The sequence below is a fragment of the Sapajus apella genome, unplaced genomic scaffold (genome assembly GCF_009761245.1).
Source record: "Sapajus apella isolate SASKATOON/1434 unplaced genomic scaffold, GSC_monkey_1.0 scaffold35, whole genome shotgun sequence".
NCBI classification, from domain to species: domain Eukaryota; kingdom Metazoa; phylum Chordata; class Mammalia; order Primates; family Cebidae; genus Sapajus; species Sapajus apella.
Window position 1 is genome coordinate 8,441,561 of NW_022436975.1, and position 23,891 is coordinate 8,465,451.

Consider the following 23,891-nt stretch of genomic DNA (forward strand, 5'->3'; position numbering starts at 1 on the left):
TACAGGCTTGAGCCACCGCGCCCGGCCCACATTCTCTGTTTTCTTATCGATTTTCTTTCTAGGTGTTCTATCCATTATTGAAAGTGAGCTATTAAAATTTTCTACTATTATTGTGTTGCTATCTATTTCTATTTCTTCCTTCTATCTATTTCTTTCTTGAGTTTGGTGAATGTTTCTTCTGTATCTTTAGATGCTCTGTTACTGTTTTTGTTTGCATATATGTATGTGTGTGTATATGTGTGTGTATGTGTGTATATGTGTGTGTGTGTGTATATATGTGTGTGTGTGTGTATATATGTGTGTGTGTGTGTGTGTGTGTGTGTATAATTGTTATGTCTTCCTGGTAAATTGATCCTTTTATCATTATGTAATGTTCTTCTTTTTTGCTTGTGACAATTTTTGACTTGAAGTCACTTTGTCTGATGTAAGTATGGCCATTCTTGGTCTCTTTTGGAAGTTACCATTTGCATATCTTTTCTCATTCTTTCACTTTCAATCTGTGTGTGACCTTAAATCTAAAGTAAGTCTTTTGTGGAAAGCATAGAGTTGGATTGTCTCAGTAATTCTCTGCCTTTTGACTGAGTAGTTTAGTCCATTTGTATTTAAATAAATTGTTAGTAAGGATGGACTTACTATCGCCATTTTGTTAATAGTTTCCTGTCTGTCTTTAGTGCTTTTGTCTCTCTTTTCCTCTCTTGCGGTCTTTATTTATTTATTTATTTTTCTGGTTGACATTTTGTAGTGACATGTTTTTATTTTTTCTCATTTTCTTTTGTGGATCTGCATAGGCATTTTCTTTGTGTTTAGTATAGGTCCCACATAAAACATCTTGTAGTTATTTTATCTATTTTAAGCTGACAATAAGTTCAATAACATACAAAACTCTACCCTTTGATTCTCTCCATCTTTGTTATTGGTGTCACAAATTATATACATATTTTTATATTGTATGCCAAAATTAAAAAGTCATTTATATTCCACTCTTACAGTATTGCAGTATTCTGTATTTGTTTATCTTTTTTTTCAACTTAAAGTACTCACTTTAGCATTTCTTGTAAGGCATGACTAGTGTTGAACTCTCTCAGTGATTGTTTATCTGGGAAAACCTTTATCTCTCCTTCATTTTTTTTTCTTTATTTTAATAGAGACTCGTCCTCACTATGTTGCCCCAGCTGGTCTTGGACTCCTGATTTCAAGCAGTCCTCCTGCCTCGGCCTCCTGAAGTGCTAGGATTACAGGTATGAGCCACCAAGCCTGGCCCCTCTCCTTCATTTTTGAGGGACAGTTTACCAGATATAGTATTCTCAATTGATAGTTTAAGAATATTTTAGCACTTTGACTATATCATTCCATCTTCTTTTACTTTCAGAGTTTCTGCTGAGAAATCCACTGATAGTCTATAGGGGTTTCCCGTCTGAGTTGCTTTTCTCTGGGTATTTTCAAAATTCTCTGTCTCTCTCTTTCTTTCTTTTTAACAATTTGCTTATAATATGTTTTGGTGTGGACTTCTTTATCACTAACCCTTTTTACTGTGCTGTGTTAAGCTTAAATTTCTGAGGTAAAATGGCCTTTTTAAAAGTTCCTGGATTATCATATTCCTGACCTCTTTTTTTGAGCTATGATTTGGTTGCCTCAGTAGAGTGCTCAAATCATGAAAGAAAGGGAATATTCTGGTAATGATTGCAGGAAACAGGCTATTTATCTATATGGATCTAGTGCTCCATATCAAAAATTACAATAATAGAATAATTTATAACTATTAGTAGAAAGCTGCTTCATAAAACTGTAACAAGATATTCCTAGAAAAATGACTTCTTAAATCTTATGAATAGTTACTTTATTTGGGATATATTATATAGTATTAATCTCCAGTGTATCTGTAGATATAGAGCAAATTAGGAGAAGTAAAGTGTGTTTGGACCAGGATTCAGAGGCTCTGCAGAAGAGGAAGATTTGAATAAGTGAGAAAGGTGTAAGAGAGGATCCTAGGACAAGGCAGAGTAACAGGAAGGAGCCTGTCGGTGATGAGAGTTGTCTAGATGCAAGGGAGTGTGAATGGGCTTTGGCTTGATATAGGAAGACTTTGGTGGGATGGGGTAGGAGGCAGTGTGAGTGAAACAGGAAGAAAGGAGATTACTCAGCCACTCTTCGTGAGAAGCTGCAGTGGGCAGGAAGGATGTTCTCTTAGGCTTGAAAGTATGCAGATGTCTGAAAATGTGCCAGAGGGTTCTGAAAATGAAGCCTCCCTGGGATCTTTGGTCTTTGCTGAGAGAGAGTAGCTAAGTACTTACTCTTTTCTCTCTTGACTTGCCAGTTTTTGTCTCTCTGTTGCTTCTTATTCCTTATATGTCCTTATAAACATATAAACTTGCTTATTTTTCTCGTTTTTTGTTGTTGTTTGTTTGTGTTTTTTACAAAAGCACTTTCCAAAATCGGTAATGATTTTCCTTAGGACTTCTATCTCAACTTCTATCCTAACTCTATGATCACAGTTAAGACTGTTGAAGAATGGTCTAATCTTTTTGGTAGCTCTCCTTTATCTTCTATGATTTCTTTATTTCACCGAAAATGTGCTTTTATTCTTATCCCTCCTGTGAAATTGTACTTGTTACAGTGAGCAATAACCTTTTGGATGCAAACCCAGCAAACCTATTTCTGTTGTTACACCGGTTGTCCTCTCTTCAGCATTGGACGTCATTGTCCCCTCCCACTTCCAGGTATTCTCCCCTCCCTCTTTCCAGGTATTCTCCCTGACACTGTTCTCTATTACATTTTTGGTTTTTCCTTTTACTCTTTCCTGGATTTTTCTTCCTATGTCTGTCCCTTAAATGGTAATGTTCCATCTGGTTTTGTTCTGTGGTTTATCTCATCTCAAATTACAGATTCTTCTTGGGAAAACCTATCCTCTCCAGGACTTTACCTTTGATATAGTTTGGATGTTTGTCTCCTCAAATCTCATGTTGAAATGTGATCACTGATGTTGGAGGTGGAGCTCAGTGGGAGATGTTTCAATCATGAGAATTGATCCGTCAGTGAATGACCTGGTGCCTTTCTTGTAATGAGTGAGTTCTTCTATGAGTTCATATGAGAACTAATTTTTAAAAAGAGCCTGGCTTACTTCCTCTCTGCCTATTCCTCTTTCACCATGTGACACCATGATTCTCATTTCTTTTCATCATAAATAAAATCTTTCTGAGGCCTCACCAGAAGCCAAGAAGATGCTGACAACATGCTTCTTCTACAGCTTGCAGAACCATGTGCCAAATAAACATTTTCTTTATTAATAACCCAATCAAATGTACTTCTTTATAAAAGCACAAAACAGATTAGTACAGAAAATTTGTACTGGGGAGGGGAACATTGCTGTAAAGATACTTAAAAATGTGAAAGCAGCTTTGGAACTGGGTAATGCGCAGAGGTTGGTAGAGTTTGGAGGACCTGGAAGACAGGATGATGGGGAAAGTTTGGAACTTATTAGAGACTGCTTAAGTGGCTGTGAGCAAAATGCTGATAGAAATGTGGACGGTGATGTCCAGGCTGACAATCTCAGATGGAGGTGAAGAACTGAGGAAACCAGAGCAGAGGTGACCTAGAAAAGAACTTGGCTGCATTGTGTCTAGGTTGCAGGGCTTTGTGGAAGGCTTTGTGGAAGTTCATCATTCTAAAGCTAAACTTAAGAATGATGATCTGGCTGGGCACGGTGGCTCACGCCTGTAATCCCAGCACTTTGGGAGGCCGAGGCGGGCGGATCACGAGGTCAACAGATTGAGACCATCCTGGCCAACATGGTGAAACCCCGTCTCTACTAAAAATACAAAAAAAATTAGCTGGGCGTGGTGGCGTGCGCCTGTAGTCCCAGATACCTGGGAGGCTGAGACAGGAGAATTGCTTGAACCCGTGAGATGGAGATTGCAGTGAGCCGAGATTGTGCCACTGCACTCTAGCCTGGCACCTGGCAACAGAGCAAGACTCTGTCTCAAAAAAAAAAAAAAAAAAAGAAAAAAGAATGATGATCCAAGGTGTCTGGTGGAAGCAAAGCACTCAGGAAGTTTCATGTTTGCTTCCAACAGCCTATGATCAGATACGGGAGGAAAGGAAGGACCCATGGTTGGAAATTATAATTAAAAGGGAAGCAGAGCAAAAAAAATTTGGAAAATTCACAGCCTGGCCATCTGGTAGAGAAGGAAAGAATGTTTTCACTATAGGAATCCAAAGGAGAGGAATCCAAAAAAGAGAAATCCAAGAAGGCTATGGAGCAACCGCTCGCTAGAGAGAGTAACATGACTCTCCAGGGAGCTAGGTGCTGATATTCAAGACGGTGGGAAAACAAGCTAGAGGTCTAGGAGGAAAGGATGGTTCAAGGGGCCAAGCCCTGGGTACTGCTGCCCTATGATGACTTGCGATACTGCTTCAGCTATGGCCACAGTTCAAAGGGCCCCGGATGCTGCATGGGATGCCACTCAGAATAGTGCAAGCTGTAAGCCTTGGCAGCTTCTGTGTGGTGCTCAGTCTGCAGGCACACAGAATGCAAGATTGACATCCCTAGATTTTCTGATTTGCAATTGCTTAAGGGAAGAGAAGCTTTGTTTAAAAATGTGGGGTCATCAGAAAAGAATGTCAGCGCTAGACCCTGAATGTGACTCCTTCCAGGCTCCTCAGGAACAAATTTAGAAAAAAGAATGTGTCCTATCTAAGAAACCTTTGCCTGCCCCAATGTTGCAAAAACAATGTCCTTTCCTTGTGTTGGTCTATAAGTTTTATAGATTTAGTTGTCCTGTTTAGGTCTTTGATACATGCCTAGTTAATATTTGTGTCTGCTGTGAGATGAAGATTAAAGTTCATTTTTCCTCCAAAATGAATACCCAGTGTTCTAACACCACTTATTGAAAATAACATTGCTTTCTCATTTAATTGTTTCTGCAACTTGATAAAAAAATCAATTGACCATATACCTGTGGATCTATGTCTAAGTTCTTTGTGATTCTTTATTCAACTGATCAATGTGTCTTTTTTCCAACAATCCATACCATTTTCATTACTGTAATATTGTATTAAATCTTGAAATTAAACAGTGTAAATCCTCTAACTTTGTTATTTTTTTGTAATTGCTTTGTCTATTATAGATTCTTTACATTTCTATTAAATACTAGAATTTGTTTGTTAATTTCTACGAAAAAAAGCCTGCTGGAATTTTAATTGGACCTAATAATCTAAATTAAATTAAATTAAATTAAATTAAATTTTGATTTTATTTAAATCTGTATATTAACTTCAGGATAATTGACATCTTCATACCTGTATGTTCCAATCCATGAGCATGGTACATGTCTTCATTTGTTAAGATCTTTTAAAAATTCTTTCAGCAATGTTTTGTAGTTTTAAGTATGCAGGCATTATGCAAATTTTGTAAAGTTCAACCGTAAGCATTTTATACATTTTGTTCTTTTTCAAATAGTACTATTTTAAGAGTTTGTTTTTCAATAGTTTGTTGCTAGTTCTGTCTTGTTATTACTAAGAAGGTACAAACTCATAATTATTAATGTTGTTCTATATGGGATTAAAATTAATAGTGAATTTCTTCTGTCCTACCCTATGTGTGATTTCCCGTACTCTTTTTTTTTATTATTATTATTCTCTATCTGTAGGAACAGGTACTGATACATAATAGGCACTCAATAAATCTTTCTGAATGAAGGTATCACTTTCAAAATCAAGCTGATTTTGTTTTGGGTTTCTAAAGACCATTAAAAAGCACTCAGAATATAAAACTCTGAGGATGCTCATAGCTTGAGCTACATCTGTGAAGCAGAGTGAAGTGATGTGACAATTAGTCGACTGATTTTTAAAATGTGGACATTTTTCTACACTTGACTGACATTCAAATTATCCATTGTTCATCTTAACAAAGTAAGTGTCAAATCACATCCTCATTTATGTTATCTTAGCTGATAAGCCTAAGAATAGAGAAAAAATATAGGTAACTACTAATTTCAAAGCAACAATATTGCACTCAGAATTACAGTTTAGGCAGCTGACACAGCTCAGGGCCATTACAGCATTCACAGAGTAGTGGAATCTCAAGGTCACAGGCAAACAGAAAAAGAGAGAATCCAAGAAGCAGAGGGAGAGTTGAATCAGATGAAAGCAGATTCCTCTCTGATCTTGAGTTTCTATGGTAGTTGGAACAGATTATAGGTTTACCTTATCTTATTTTTTTTATACTACATTATTTAGAGAGAGAAGGAATTTATTACCTTGATGTCCAAGAATTTATTATCTTGGTGCTGTTATAACAAAATGCCTGAAACTGATAATTTATAAAGAACAGAGGCTGGGCATGGTGGTTCACACCTGTAATCCCAGCACTTTGGGACGCCGAGGCAGGCAGAACATGAGGTCAGGAGTTAGAGACTAGCCTGATCAAAATACAAGAAAATTAGCCAGGAGTGGTGGTGCATGCCTGTAATCCCAGCTACTCAGGAGACTGAGGCAGGAGAATTGCTTGAACCAGAGAGGTGGAGGTTGCAGTGAGCTGAGATCATGCCATTACACTCCAGTCTGGGCGACAGGGCAAGGCTCTGTCTCAAAAAAAATAAAAAAGAACAGAAACTTACTGCTCACATTTCTGGAGGCTGGAAAGTTCAAGATCAAGACACTGACAGGTTTGGTGTCTGGTGAGGAACTGGACTCTCTGATTCCAAGGAGCAGCTTTCTCTGGAAGATATACATCCTGTGTCCTCAGGTGGCAGAAGGACTGGAAAGGGCAAAAGGAGCTAAATTCTGTGTGAAGCTTCTTTTGTAAGGGCCTTAATCCCATTCATGAGAGAGGAACCTCCATGACCTGATCACCTCTTAAAGGCTCCGTCTCTTAATATTATTGCATTAGAGATTACGTTTAAAGATGAATTGTGGAGAGGGCACAAACTTCAAACCATACCACTCAGTGAGTCTCATCATCTATTCTTGAGGCTTGAAACTGGAAGCCTCAGGCTACATCCAGCCCCTATCTTCCCCTACAATGTGTTGTATTTGGTCTATGTAGTGTTTTTAATTTTTTTTAAAAAATCTATATTTTATGATAAGAACTTATGAACACAAAGAAGAAAACAACAGATACTGGGGTCTACTTGAGGGCAGAAGGTGGGAGGAGGAAAGGAACAGAACAGATAACTATTGGGTACTGAGCATAAAACATGGGTGATGTAATAATATGTGCAGCAGACTCTAGTGACACATGTTTATGTAACAAACCTTCACATGTGCCCCCAAATTTAAAATAAAAATTAAAAAAAATCTATATTTAAATAAAGATTAAACGTTAATTATGCTGATTTTAAAACCATACTTTTTGGGAGGCTGAAGTGGGTAGATCACGAGGTCAGGAGTTCCAGACCAGCCTGACCAACATAGTAAAACCCCATCTCCACTAATTGTACAAAAATTAGCTGGGCATAGTGATGCTCACCTGTAGTCCCAGTTACTTGGGAGGCCGAGGTAGGAGAATTGTTTGAACCCAGGAGGTGGAGGTTGTGGTGAGCCAAGATTGCGCCACTGCACTTCAACCTGGGCAACAGAGTGAGACTCCATGTTAAAAAAAAAACAAAAAGGCAAAAAAACCAAACAGACTCTTTGTAAGAAAAACACAATTTCTGGATCATCTTAGAAACAAGAAGTTGTAAGCCCTTGGCCTTAATTCTGAGATGGCAGCAACTGGGTGGGACCAAGGAGCGGCTTCTCTTTTTGCCTGCCTTCCCTAGTTTCTCTTAGTCTCCACTGTCTGTACGCAGGCTCTCTTTATGAATGTATTTTACCCGCCTGGCTCCTAGAGGCATATGACTTTGCAAGCTCTGATGTTTGGGGATTCAAACCAAGAACTTGCCTGTTATCCACGGCCCCTCCCCTTTCCTTGACTTTCTGCTTTCCGTCCGTCCTTCCCATCACCACAGTGGTTCTACCACTTCAATGTCTCTTGAACCTGTCACATCTCAATTGTCATCCTGGCTGCCTTGGTGCAGGCCGTCCCTACTCCTCGGATGAATTACTACAACGGGCTCACTATGTTTCATGGTACGGTAATGTTTATGAGAAGAGAGAAGCAAGGAAGGGCAGAGACATAGGAAGGACGAAGTTTTTCTGTCCAAAAGGCAATGGCAATATTTCTGGAGTAACGCGGGGCAGGAGCACATTTCAGTTAGAATCAACCTTTCATTCTTGCACTGGGGCCGAGGCTTGGAGAGTGAAGTGGGCCGTTACTGGATGGAAAAGCAAAGGAAGGTTCTAAGTGAGGCTTGCACATGATTTATATCCTCTTTCTGGATTTCAGCGTTGATTCTATTTTACCTGTTTATTCTTATCATGCTGTTTGTCACAGGAAAGTTTATAATTTAGGTAGTAAAACCTTTTAAATCCTTTAAATGAATGTGTGTGAAAAATAGGGGTCAGACCTGTTAGCCCAACACCTTTAATGACTCCCTGCTGGAGGTGCTGCCTGGTTGAAAGCATCTGTACTTGGAAACTCTTCTTTTTTTGTTTTTTGTTTTCTTTAACATGAAGTCTCACTCTGTTGTACAGGCTGGAGTGCAGTGCTGCAATCTTGGCTCACCACAACCTCCACCTCCTGGGTTCAAGCAATTCTCCTACCTCAGCCTCCCAATTGACATCAATGACAATTGTCTGTAGAATGTCTGAGCCAAGATGGCCTACAAAGCAAGAAAGAGACCTGAAAGGTATTAACTGTTTTACATGCTTGGAAACAGACAATTTGTCTTTGTCTTGTGAGAAGAAAACCCATCAGCTTATGTAGAATGGGAAGTTCTAGCCCTACCTGCTTATAAACCCCAGACAAAGAATTAAGGCCTCTGTCTGATAAGGCTTCATGTGCTTGTCAAATAAAAATGAATTCAGGCGGGGTGTGGTGGTTCATGCCTGTAGTCCCAGCATTGTGGGAGGCTGAGGCAGGAGGACTGCTTGAGTTCAGGTGCTTGGGCTGCAGTGAGCTATGTTTGCAGCACTGTGCTCCAGGTTAGGCAAGAGAGCAAGGCCCTGTCTCAGAAAAAAGAAATACATTCAGAAGCTGAGAACATACATGGGCTTGCCTCTCTGGGCATATGTGTAAATGTTTGTGTGCGTTTGTGTGTGTGTGTGTGTGTGTGTGTGATGGGAATGAGAGATAAGATTCTTTCCCCCCTTGTATTTTAATGCAAGAAAAGTAAGAGAAGAATTGACTATGCCCAAATTCTTTTTCACCTTTTATCTGGAGTATATGCAATTGAAATACTTGAATGGGACATGCATGTATATAACCATGGCTTATAGCAGTGGCTTTCCCACAGGAGTGCATGGACATTGACTGGGACACCTGTTAGATAAATGTGCATATTCTTCAGCCCATGCCCAGGGGCTCTGATGCTAGAGACCCGGAGGGGGTCCAGGGTTATGCACTGTGACAGTTTACCCATATGAGTCTCATGTAGTTGAAACATCAGATTCTACTTAGAAAAGGATTGTCTGCAGGAAGAAAACACACAATGGATGTGGCCTCGAATGATGACTTAATCTCAGGACCTTAGATCATGTGGCTGAATTGATTGCCCTAAGTGTCACCTTAAAAGTCACACATACAGATAGACATACACCATGTGTGTACACTCCCCTAAATACACAAATAGCACTCACACATTCCATACCCTACCCTCTACACCTCACAGAGCACACCACAAATACACACCACACACACAGAGCACAAATATGCACATACACCACACAGGTACACACACTAAACCACAGACATATCACACCACACACAAAGGGACACACACCATACACATGTGCCACACATACTACATACATATCACGCATACATGTACCCTACACATGCACGCACCACACATGTACACACACCACACTCATACACACATATACATCCTCCCCCACTACACCACACATATCCCATTCTACAGACACATCACACATACACATACCCTACACATGCACACACCACACATTTACACACACCCACATTCATACACACATATACATCCTCCCGCACTACACCACACATATACCATTCTACATACACATCACACATGCACATACCCTACACATGCGCACACCACATGTGTACACACACCACATTCATACACACATATACATCCTCCCCCCACTACACCACACGTATCCCCTTCTACATACACATCACACATGCACATACCCTACACATACACACACCACACATGCACACACGCCACACTCATACATCCTCCCCCCACTACACCACACATATACCATTCTATACACACACCATACTACACATATACACATGTATGTGAGCATTCTTTTTCATTTAAAATACAGAGAAAGCACTGCTGTTTATCAAGCAGTGGTATTTTAGAAAGCAGAGGTCTTTTCCTTCAAGTCTGCTCTTGAACTTCTTAAAAAGAAAGTGCAGGTTTCAGGAATGAGCTCATTTCTGTGTCCTTCCCAGATGCCACTCACTCACTGCTGCACGACAGACTCTACTGTTATTACAAGGAAAAGATGAGGCAGACTCCAAATCTCAGATGAAAATGTTTGTTTTTAAAGCAAAATTCCCACATGTACACAACCTTTTACTTGTTTCATGTTTACTCTGTTTTGGGTTGAGGAAGCTGAATGACGTGATGTGTTGGGAGAATTGAAGTAAAGAGGATGAAATCATGTGAACGGGACAATGGGGGTGGTGATGGAGCCCTCCACTTTGGGGCTCTGAGGCTTTGGGTTGGAACCATCTGGTCCCTGATCCTAGCTCTTGGCTAAGGTAGTAACGTCTCCAAGCCTCCTCTACAAAGAGAACATAATTGCAGTGCCTCACTCATGATATTCTAAGAACTGAATGGAAACTGCTTGCAATAGGGTGAGAAGCATAGTAAAGACGCCATAAATGTTTGTTTCTGTTAATAAGCAGAATTATGCCTGGACCTGCTTAAGCTCCCAGACTTTCTCTACACTGGCCTCAGTTATCAGCCTCTCTTCTGACTGCTTCTCAGTGACCAAGAGAAGGGAGGAGAGAGCTGGGAGAATAAGGCTGTGGGGAGAATCAGGCAGAGGGGATACGGGAGCATGAAGCGTCACGGTGTGAGTGCGTTGGGATCGCTGAGTGTGGCCTGGTCCTCTCTCCTTCTCACCGCAGCACCCGATAATAGATCCCTGGCAATTATGGTCTTTCTGGATGGGCCAGGTGGCCAATTTTATTCTTTGTAATCTTCAAAGGTACAAACGAATCAGTTTTATGGCTTCTGCTTTGCATCAAGATAAATTTCAGATGTCTCAAACATGGAGCAGCTTTGAACACGACTTGTTTTCTTTTCCTCCATTCAGGAGCCATAAAAACTAGCCAGGAGAAGGCCTCAGACCCAATTCTTTATAGCAGATGTTGTGAAATTGTGACCAGCACTTGGAACTCGGTTCGCAGATGTGTTTTCTTTGGCTCATATGGCATGTTTTAAAGCTTTGAATTGGCTTCCAGCATTTAAGAATAAAAAATCTTAAATAAAAATTGAGATTTCCAGCTTACTTGGGGAATTAGAGCTGGCTCCTGCCCGGGGGTTTGGATGCACAGGTGAAGGCGGGATTGCAGGGGCCCCGGGAGGGCCATGGCTCCCGCAGTTCCTGCCCAGGCCCACCTGGCTTGCTTGACACATACTAATAATCTACTTGGAGTCTTGCATTCTATTGCTGGCTCTAAAAGCTTTATGCAGTGCCTGATCTAGAAGGACCAGAAATAATCTCTTTGCTCTCAGTTTAGTCATTTATAAAATGAGCTAAAATGAACCAGGACTCTTGCAGTTCTAAAAATTTGTGTTTAGCTATGAACACCGCATTCAGCATGGGGCTGACATGTAAATGTCAAGCCTCACTGTTAACCCTCATTTCCCTTCTGCTTCCCTTCCTTCATCTCCATGGACTATGGCCCTGAGAGGTTCAGAGCCAGCAAGGATAGGAGAAGCCACTGTTGAACTCCGATGGTAGCCTCCACTTTATACTCACTTCATAGTATTTTGGTTGTCGTATTTGGTACTAAACTTAATTTTTGTGCCTCGGAAAGTGTGGGCTCTCAGTAAATATTTGTTGAGTCAGGAAATGAATTGGTAGCTAGGTTGGCTTTCCTACTTGCTGGGGCAAATCAGGAAGTGAGGGGTTCTCGAGGTTAGATTTTCTTCCACACACACACACACACACACACACACACACACACACACACACACACAAAAGCCACAATTATTGGACAGCATATACTTGACAAAGTATAATGAACAAGCACAGTCGAGATTGTTTCCCAGAAGGCTGAACTGTCAAATGAGTGAGAAAATGTAGTTAAAATATATTTAAGTAATGTAGTTGCAGTTCTTTGAAAAAAATACCTCTGATCTCCCTAAAAGTTAAACTATAATTTTGGTACTTTGTGTTTGGTACAAATGAAAAATTTTATATATATAAGAAGCAATGGAGCCATCAAGGATAGGAGGAGCTGCTGTGGAAAGACAGCTGTGGTGGAAGAGTGACTTGAATCTTTAAATATTATAAAGACAGCTGTGGTAGAAAGTGATGTGAATTTTTAATTATTAAAGCTTGTTTCCCTGTGAAATAAATGATGGATTCTAAGTGCATGGAAATGAGATACAAACCTGACCCTTAAACAGCAGCCAGTGGAATAGTGACAAATTTAAATGCGTCTTTTGTCCAGTCATATTCATTGTATCATGGAAATAATACCTGTAGAAAACAAAATAACACAAGCACGTACGCCCTGCCTAGATGCAATGTCCATAGTAAATATTGAGATGTTTTTCATGTTTAAGGGAACAAACTGTTCAGATTGTAAAGGGTATTTTGCCCTCCTTCTCCGTGTTGCTTCCCTATCTCTGCCTTCAGAGTAGCTAGCTTTTCGAACATGTAGGTCTTCTTATTCATATTGTTATGTTTTGCTCTGTCCTTTTGGGTTCATAAAATACACAGGATTGTGTTATGTGTTTTTAAAATCACATTTAATGATATCAGATTTTATGTGTTCTAGGACATTATTATGTTTTTGAGATTTATCCATGTTAATACAATTATTTCTATTTTAATCATTTAAATTGCTTTCTGGAATGATTAAGCCACAATCTGTGATTTATTGCCTTATTATGAGCATTTAGGTGATTTCTGTTATAAATAATGCTGTAGTAAATATTCCTAAATGTATCTCATTATTCACATGCTCCAGAGTTGCTCAGGAAATACATCTACCTTGGGTGACCAGGGTGTTGATATATGGGCACTTTCTGTCACCCAGGCTGGAGTGCAGTGGTGTGATCATGGCTTACTGCAGCCTCCAATGCCTGACCTCAAGTGATCCTCCTGCCCCAGCCTCCGGAGTGGTGGGACTACAGGTGTGAGACAACATGCCCAAACACTTTTTAATTGTGTTTATTGACAAATTGCTCTGTGAAGCAGTTGTACCAGCTTATGCCCTCAGCGGCAGTATTGAAAGTTCCGTTTTTCACATCTTCTCCAAAACTTGCCAGACATTAAAATTGGCACCCATATGATGGGTATGAAATGACACCTCATTGTTATTTTGCTTTGCACTAACCTTATAACAGCCTCCAGCATAAATGGGTTAATATTATTTTTCTAGGTATGATAGGGGCTTAATATACTCATATGCTTTTTCTGAATTCCAAGTTTGATTGTATTGTTTTTATTTTTTAGTCTATTAATGAGTGGAATTTTATTACTAGGTCTTTTTAATATAAAGACCTTTCAATTTCACACACATATACACATACATACACACATATGTATCATATACAGTGCTAGGTTCAGTTTATTAATATTTTTTATAATTTTCATATCTATGTTTATAAGCAATATTAGTCCATTTTTCATTTGTATTTTAAATAAATAAATTAGTACCTTTCTTTGAAAAAATTTTTACAAGGTAGTGAGTATTTGTTCTTTGTACATTTGGCAAAATTCTCGTGTAAAACCTACTGGGCTTGGAATTTTGGGAGATACTTTTGGCTACTGATTAATTTTTGGTAATTTAAAGAGTAACATGGAGATAGAAATTTACTTTTGTTTGTGATGGGAAGAGCTTTTAGCCTTTCATCAGTGACAAAGGAAAAAAAAACAGGATTTATAAGAGAAAGAAAAAATGAAAAAGAAAGGAAAAGAGAGAAAGAAAAGAAAAGGAAGAAAGAAAAGAAAAAACTAGGCAGTTCGGGAACAGTAAGTCTTGTTTTTTATTTTTGGGGTAAACACACTGAATAACTTGTAGCTAACACCACAAAACAAGGCCAAAACTTTGGGAGTTTCGTTGTTGAATATACTTGACAGGCTATCTCTGAATAAAGTCTGCATAATGTCCTTCTGTTGGCACCTTCACTTTAGTTAGGCAAGATCTGCACCGTTTTACTCAACAACGTTTTCTCGGTTTTTCCTTTTTCAGTCAAAGAATCTCCCAAAGGAGCAAATTTGAATTTAAGGATGTTTAGTCTCTGTGATGCAGACTCTTCAGTTAGAAGTTTACTGGACATTAGACACGAGAGGAAGGAAAACACATAGAAGAAAAATCGTAAAAGTTATGATATTTTGAAGGTATTTTGTATTCATTGTTTTTTTTTTTTTTTTTTTTTTTTGAGACAGGGTCTGCTGTGTCACCCAGGCTGGAGGTGCAGTGGTACTGTCACAGCTTACTGCAGCCTTGACCTCCTGGGTTCAAACGCTCCTCCTACCTCCACCTCCCAAGTATTTGGGACTGCAGGAACATGGCATCATGCCCAGCTAATTTTTAAATTGGCTGTAGAACTGTAGTCTTGCTATGTTACCCAGGCTGGTCTCAAAATCATGGGCTCAAGCAACCCTCCCATGTTGACCACCCAAAGCACTGGTATTACAGGCATGAGCCACTGCACCTGGCCTGTATTAATTTTAAAATCTACTTTTTGCCTGATAAGGAGAGTAAGCCTTAAGAATTAGTCCGATCAACTTCAGTTAACAAAGTGGCCTTTTCACCTCTAATTGATTGATTCTTTTTATTTAACCATCTATTAAAAAATTATTATGCAGATTGCATAGTGGCTGCTTAATAATCAAGGATAATTTTATTACCTAGTGCTATTTTAGTTAACAATTTCATGATAATCTTTAAATTTTTTGGTTATTTAAATAATTAAATTTTGTTATTTAAGCCATAAGCAAATTAGAAATTACACACTCTACTTTAGTAGCTAGTTTAACTAGAGTAGAAGTCCTTTTACAAACCAGTAAAATCCAGTGTCTTAGAACCCTCTCTAAAATTATCATGTCTGATTTCTCATAAGATCTAATTAAGGAGCTTCTTTAGAATATTTGGAAAGATCAAATAAATGTATCCAAAATAAGTGTCTAAATTTAGTTTGTCTGATTTTGGAGGGAGACAATCAGAGCTAGAATTAAATATTTTATAGGGATTGTTGTATTGCTATAGAAGAAAATAATTAAACTGAAGTTTGCATCAGTATGTTTATGTCCCTTTCTTTGTGGGATTCCTTGGGTCCCTGTAAAGCTTTAAAAGTGTTTGTGGTAATAAGAAATTGTTGGGTGTGGTGCCATGCGCCTGTAGCTCCAACTATTTGGGAGTTGGAGGTGGGTGGATCATTTGAACCCAGGTAGTCAAGGCTGCAGTGAGCTGTGCAATGACACTGCACTTTCAGCCTGTGTGCAGAGCCAGACCCCAGCTCATACATATATGAGGGTTAATACTTTATAGGGTGTTTTCAGGCCAGTTATCAAATTTAACGGTTGACAGGTGTGGTTGTGGAGAAACGATTTAAAGAGGACTATTACGAAAGAAAAGAAGAGAATGAGGAGATGAATAATATAATAAAAATGCAAAGGTAAATCTGATGGTTCTTCAAGGATTTCAGTCTGAAGGTTTTGGGAGGAAGCTCTCTACTCATGAAGACGCCTTCTTAATCCACAGAATCTTGAAAGGAATCTGTCTACTTTAACATATGTTCTGCTTCCAGGGATCTTTTCGTGAGCCTCAAGGTCAGATCTTCATTTGTACTTGATGCTCAGGCTATGAAATTCAAACAATATTTGCATTAGGATGCACATATCTATAGATGCGTGTTCTGAAGCTTAAGGACAACACCTGTAATTAGAACCTGAAGTAGTTCTTTCTAATGGGGCTTCAAGGCTCGTTTTCCAAACTCTTTTAATGTACTCCATCTTCCAGATGTACATCTTTCATGAGATGTATACGGTGGTTGTTGTCATTAGTACAGGAGGTGAAACTTTAGGACCTTAACATTTTTACTTTAAAATATCATTGGTTTGTTTCCCCAGGGCTTCAAGGAAGTTTCTGTTTACGGCTGAGTAGTATTCCATGGAGTATATTATATATTATATTTATGTAGAAACAGTGGAAACAAATTACAACATAGAAAGCCTTAGCATGTATGCTAGTTTGCTAGGACTATCATAGCAAAGTACCACAAGTCAAGTGGCAACAGGTTTTGGAGTTCTAGAAACTAGAGATCCAAGATCAAGGTATCATCATGGTTGATTTCTTCTGAGAGCTTTGAAGGAGAGTCTGTTTCAGGCCTCTCTCCTAGCTTGGGGTGGTTTGCTGGCAGTTTTTGGTGTTCCTTGATTTGTAGGCAAATCACTATGATATCTGCTTTTATGTTCACATGGCTCTCTCCCAATGTGCATGTCTGTGTCCAAATTTTATCTTTTTTTTTTTTTTTTTCTTTTTTGAGACGGAGTTTCGTTCTTGTTACCCAGGCTGGAGTGCAATGGCTCGATCTCGGCTCACCGCAACCTCCGCCTCCTGGGTTCAGGCAATTCTCCTGTCTCAGCCTCCTGAGTAGCTGGAATTACAGGCACGCGCCACCATGCCCAGCTAATTTTGTATGTTTTTAGTAGAGACGGGGTTTTCACCATGTTGACCAGGGTGGTCTCGATCTCTTGACCTCGTGATCCACCCGCCTTGGCCTCCCAAAGTGCTGGGATTACAGGCGTAAGCCACAGCGTCCAGCCCCAAATTTTATATTTTATAGGAACCCTGGCTGTTTTGGATTAGGAAACCAACCTACTCTAGTATGACCTTATCTTAATTAATTATATTTGCAACAACCCCATTTCTAACTAAGGCATTTTCTGATATACTAGTGGTTAGGACTTTAACCTGTGAATTTTTGGCAGACACAATTTTAACCCATAAAAGCAAGAAAACAGAAATCTTCATCAAAGAAATAGAACAAATAAAGAATAACCAAATACAAATGTTAGAACTGAAAAATATAATAATCAAAATAAAAGCTAAATGGATAGGTTCAACAACAGGATTAAGGAACAGTGAAAAGAATCAGTGAACTGCAAGATAAAATAATATAAATCACTCAATTTAGCACAGAAAAATAGACTAAAAAGAAATGAACACAGCCTCAGCGGGCTCTGTTTTGGGAATATAACAAAATATCTAACTGTCATATAATTGGAGTCCCAGAAGGAGAGGCAAAAGAAGGTAGAGGCTGAACATTTTCGACATTTGGCATCAGATGTAATCCTAGATTCAAGAAGCTGAGTGAATCCAAACCAGATAAACCTAAATAAATCAATACCAACACACACCATAATTAAAGTTATAGAAACTGAAGACAAAAGTCTTAAAAATAGAAACAGAGAAATGACACCTAACCACGTGAGAAAACAACAATACAATTACAGAGGATTTCTCATCAGAAGCCATGAAGGCCAGAAGGAAATGTCACAATATTTTTCAAAGGTTGAAAAGGATACCTGTCAATCTAAAGTCCTATAGTTGATAAGTGTAATAGAATGCTGAAGGAATTTCTTTAAATAAAAAGGAAATGATAAAAGAAGGACCTTCGGAACATCAGAAAGGAAGAAAGAATAATATAGCCAAAAATATAAATAAATACAATAACAGGCTTTCTTTCTCTATGAGACTTCTAAATTGTGTTTGACAGTTGAAGCAAAAGTTATAACATTGCCTGTTATGGTTCTAAATACGTGTACAGAAAATATTTAAGAAATACATTTTAAATGAGGGATGATAAAGGAACACAAAAGGAGATAAGATTTCAATACTTCATTTGATCAAACCACATTATATCACATTTGTGTATACACACATATGTATGCATATACATACACACATATATTATCCAAATATATATATCTAAATACTCAAAACAACTACTGAAAAAAAATTATACAGAGATAGACTCCAAAACAGTGTAGATAAATTGAAACAGAATTCTAAAATATGTCCAAGTAGCCCACAGAAAGGCATTACAAAATAAGAAAATAAAGAAGAAAAGTAAAACAACACATAAGCCCTAAAATATTTGAATAGCCCATAACTGTTAAGGAAAATTACACTCATAATTTTTAAAACTCCCCTGCAACAAAAAGTTCCAGACCCAGAAGGGTTTACTGGGAAATTTTCTAAGATGTTTAAAGAAGAATTAACACCAGCTCTGTACAATCTCTTAGCTACATTAAATGCAAATGATCTAAATATACCAACTAAAGAATAGACATGGATAAAATGAATTAAAATCACAATCCTTCTATGTGCTATCTGCAAGAAACTCAATTAAGATTCAATGATATAATCAAGTTGAAAATAAAAGGAAGGAAATAGTTATATCATGCAAAAATTTTAAAGGAAATCAAGACTAGCTCTATTGATATCAGATGAAGTAGATTTCAGGGCAAAGAATATTATCAAAGATATAGAGAGATGTTATATAATGAAAAAGAATCAACTTACCAAGCAGGATAGCAATAGTAAATGTATATACACCAAACCACAGAGTTGCAAAATGTGTAAAGCAAAAACTGAAGGATCTAAAAGGAGAATTAGACAAATCCACAACTATAGTTAAAGACTATTGTTACAGTTGGAAATACTACTACAGACATTAAAATATCCAAAAAAGAATAAGGAGATACTACTAAAGGTTCTACACATATGTAACAACTTAGATGAAATGGACCTTTGAAAAACACAAATTACTATAACTCATCCAATGTAAAACATAATTTGAATAGCCTTATAACTCTTAAGCAAACTACATCTACGGTTGAAAAACTTTCCCAAAAAGAAATCTCCAGACCTAGATAAGTTCGTTGGAATATTTAACAAAGAATTAACACCAGATTTATACAATCTCTCCCAGAAAATAAAAGAGAGAGTACTGCTTTTTATAAAGTTAGTGTTACCTTGACACAAAGGGAACCCAGAAATAGTACACACACACACGCACACGCGCACACACACACACACAGAACATGCAGATTCACAAATAAAAAGACAAAAATCTTAAACTATCATTGACAAATAGAAGGCAACAAATATAAAAAACATGTACACTGATATGGTTTAGATATTTGTTCCCTCCAAACCTCATGTTGAAATGTGATTTCTAATGTTGGAGGTAGGTCCTAGTGGAAAGTGTTTGGGTCATAGTGGGGGATTGCTCATAATGGTTTGGTGCCATGCCCTTGGTGATGAGTCCTCTATTAGTTCACACAAGAGCTGGTTGTTTAAAAAAGCCCGGCACCTCCTCTGTCTCTCTCATGCTCCTCTTCTTGCCATGTGACACCTCCCCCTTCACCTTCTGCCATGAGTAAAAGCTTCCTGGGGCCTTAGCAGAAATCAAGCAGATGCTGGCACTATGCTTGTAGAGCCTGCAGAACTGTGAGCCAAATAAACCTCCTTTTTAAATAAGTTACTCAGTCTCAGGTTATTTATTTATTTATTTATTTATGTTGATGCTGTTGTTTTTGAAACAGGGTCTCATTCTGTCACTCAGGCTGGAGTATGGTGGCATGATCATGGCTCATTGCAGCCTTGAACACCTGGGCTCAAGTAATCCTCTCACCTCAGCCACCTGAGTAGCTGGGACCACAGGATCTGGGACACCATACCTGCCTTTTTTAAATTTTTTGTAGAGATGGGGTCTCTTTATGTTGCCAAGGCTGATCTCAAACTCGCAAGTGATCTGCCCATCTCAGCCTTCCAAAGTGCTGAGACTAAAGTCATGCACCATTGCTCCTGGTCTCAGGTATCACTTAATAGCAATGCAAAACAGACACCATTACCAAGTGATGTTTATTCCAGAGACACAAAGCTCATTCATTATTCAAAAATCAGCTAATATCACTGGGCATGGTGGCACATGTCTGTATTTCCAGCTACAGAGGCTGAGGCAAGAGGGTCAGTTGAGCCTTGGAGTTTGAGGCCAGCCTTGGCAACATAGTGAGACCCTGTCTCTAAAAATAAATGTCAGTCAATGTAATCTGCCATATTAACGGACTAAAGATGAAAAATCACATCATTGTATCAATTGACTCAGAAAAGTATCTGACAATATTCAACACCCATTAATGCTAAAAATTTTCTGAAAACTAGAAATAGAGAGGGGCTTCCTCAATTTCATGGAGAGCATCTACAGAAAACCTACACCTAACATAATACTTTCCCCTTAAGATTGGGCACAGGCATAGATGTCTATGCTTTTTTTGAAAGAAGGTTTTTATGAAATGGTAAGCATCTATGACAAGATCCCCCAGCAAATAGGCCAATGTATGTTTAAAATACATTCTTTTAAAGATTTTTTTAGGCTCTGAAATGCAGCGTTTTTTAAAGTACAGGTCACTGATAATCCACCTGAAGATTACCACTCTTATTCAACATGTTGCAAGTTCTAGCAAATAAAATAAGGCAATCCAGGCAAACATGCACACAGATTAGAAAGAAAGAAAATGATCCCAAAAAAAAAAATAATTAATTAAAATTCAAAAAAAAAAAAAGAAAATGATCCCTACTTGCAGATGACATGCTTATCTACATGGAAAATTCCAAAGAATATGCAACAAAACCCCTACGGTTACGGAAATATTTTGTATCTTGATTGCATGCTAATGTCCTGATTGTGATATTGTACTATAGATTTGCAAAATGTTACCACTGGGAGAAGCTGGATAAAGGGTACATAGACTTTTTCTTTTTATTTCTTAGACATACATGTACATCTATAATTGTCTGAAAATAAAAATAATTAATTAAAAAATATATATCTTTAAAGTAGGCATTAAGGCTGGGTGCGGTAGCTCACATCTGTAATCCCAGCACTTTGGGAAGCCGAGGAGGGTGGACTGCTTGAGCTCAGGAGTTTGAGACCCGCCTAGGCAATATGGTGAAACTCCATCTCTACAAAACATACTAAAATTAGTTGAGCATGGTGGCGCATGCCTGTAGTCCCAGCTTCTTGGAAGGCTGAGGCAGGAGGATCACTTGAACCTGGGAGGCAAAGGTTGCAGTCAGCATAGATTGTGCCACTGCACTCCAGCCTGGGTGAGAGAGGGAGACCCTGTTTCAAAAAAAAAAAAAAAAAAAAAAAAGGCCTTAATCTAAATAACTGAGTTTGATTTTCTTTGGATGTTAATTTGTCTCTAATAAGTAGCTCTTAATTTATTTTAGAATTTTCAGTGGAGAGGCACATGACTAAGTTAGAAAACTCCTTGTTTCCATAGCATGCTGAAATCATGGATAACTCCAAAAGCAAAATATATTAGCGGTATATTTACTCTTAAATATTGGGGAGGTGCTATGTCCATATCTGAGTTATCTGGGTAGAATTAGAGCACAATATTTTACATGAAAGTGCTTATAAATTGTAACATATAAATACAAAGAATACCTTATTCTCAAGCTCTGACTCATCTCTAAATATTATATTAGGATTGTTATCAGAGTTGAACATCAGTCAAAAGAGGAAGAGAAAAGCTTAGAGTGTGAACAGCTCTTACATTGCAGCAAAGAGATTTTCTTTTATTAGGAAGGGAGAGAAAAGGAGCCCGACTCATGTTAGCACAGTATTTAACAGGTGTATAGGAAGAAGACAATAAGACAGGAGCTCAGATGGCCTGTATCCATTGAGAAAATTGTCATTACTGTGAATCTTTTTTCTCTAATGGCTGTTGGACTTTTCTGTATCTTGATATTCTGCAGTTTGTTTTGTCTGCTCGGGACTTAAGGTGCTTCTTTAAGCTGAAGAAATATATTTCTTTAATTTTGTAAACATTTCAGTTATTATGCTTTCGAATACTGCCTCTTCCCACTCTTCTTGTTCTTTACTTCTGGGACTTCAATGTATGTGTGTTGAACTGTTGATTCCACAGAGTATTTGCAAAGACAGAAATATAACCTATACTCATTTAACGTGATTTCAAGTTAAGTGAGGAATCATTTCTACACAGTAAAGTGTCCTCTTTAGGTGCTCTGCTCGATGACTTTTGACAAATGTATGCACTCACATGAGTGCTGTAAAGATGTGGAATATTCTTATCACTTGAATAAGTTCCCTAATGCACCTTTGTATTTAATCCCCTTTCCCCACTTCGGTCCCTGGAAATCACTGATCTGATTTCTGGTCCTATAGTTTTACCTTTTCCAGAAGGTCATATAAATGAAATCACAGAGGATATAGCTGTTTATATTTGGCTTCTTTCACTCAGTGTAATGCTTTGGAGATTCACCCAGACTGTGGCATGTGTCTGTAGTTCCTTTTTTATTGCTGAGTAGCGTTCTGTACCATGGATATATCACAGTCTGTTAATCCATACTAGTGATGGACACTTCAGTTGTTTCTGTTTTTGACAATTCTGAATAAAGCTGCTACAGACATTTATGTTTGTGTGTTTTTATATCTCTTGGGTAAACACATGGAAGCAGAGTTACTGGGCTGTTATGGTAACATCTTAGGTGTGGGATTGCTTCTGGGTATTAGAAGAAAGAAACAAGTTTCCAGTCATTGTGCCATTCTGTTCTCACCAGCAATGTATGAGAGTTCTAGCGGCTGTACATTCTTGCTAGCACTTCATACTGTGAGTTTTAAATTAAAAAAAAAGTTCTTTGGTGAAGTGTCTGTTCAAATCCTTTGTCAATTTAAAAATTGAGTTCTGTGCCTCTTTATTATTAAATTGAATTCTTCATTATTTCAATGCATGTCCTTTGCTAGGTATCTGTTTTGCAAGTGTTTCCTCCCACTCTGTGACTTCTCTTTTCATTTTCTTCACAGTATTTTTCAGGAGCATAATTTTTTATTTTAAAGAAGTCTAAGTTAGCAGTTTTTTTCTTTGATGTTTTGTGCTTTTTGTTTCCTAAGACCTAAGACATCTTTGCCTAACCCAAACTGATGTTTAAACAGGCTGGCACGGGGAGGTGTCAGTGTTCCTGGAACAACGATTATATTCATTTATTGGCTTGAGGCTTTCATGGCAGGAAGATAGTGTAATTTCAAACTGCACTTGGTGCAGGTCTACACATGCCTTTGTTGCAACATCAAGGCCTGGAAATGTAACAGCATTTCTCGCTGCTTCCCAAGGCTGGTGGTAGGCTGCCTCTTCTGTGTGTGAGTGAGTGTGTGTGTGTGTGTGTGTCTGTGTGTCTGTGAAGGTACGGAACTCCTTCTCCTTAGCGCGGGCTTGTAGCAACATTCTCTCTCTCTGCGTGGGTGTCAGAATCCTGATATCTGACCCTAAAGTCTCCACCCACACTGCCCTGGTAGGATTGGCTTCCCTTTATTGTACAAACTTTTCTTTCATTCTTAATACCTGACAATGGGATGGACATTTCTCGGTGTTTTAAGCTTGATTATCTATTTGGAAATACTTTTTATACTTAACTTCATCTGGTATTTTATGTTTATAGCAGGCACAGGCCTGTCTTACAATAGGTGATCTACCACATTCCCAGAAATTTTGTCTTCTAGAAGACTGTGTTTTCTGATTAAACCCGCCCTTATGATTTAAAATTTAGTCTCTGGGTTTTTTTTTTTTTTTTT

At 38.3% G+C, this 23,891-nt stretch overlaps 1 long non-coding RNA gene across 1 annotated transcript; it reads right to left on the reverse strand.

Annotated features, from left to right (window-relative positions):
• Positions 1 to 327: 327 nt before the first annotated feature.
• LOC116563384 lies at positions 328 to 16,336 on the reverse strand. Its single transcript, XR_004274377.1, has 3 exons — positions 16,325 to 16,336; positions 16,121 to 16,124; positions 328 to 413 (listed from the first exon to the last, which is right to left on the reverse strand). It is a non-coding gene; the product is annotated as an uncharacterized LOC116563384 (long non-coding RNA).
• Positions 16,337 to 23,891: the final 7,555 nt, after the last annotated feature.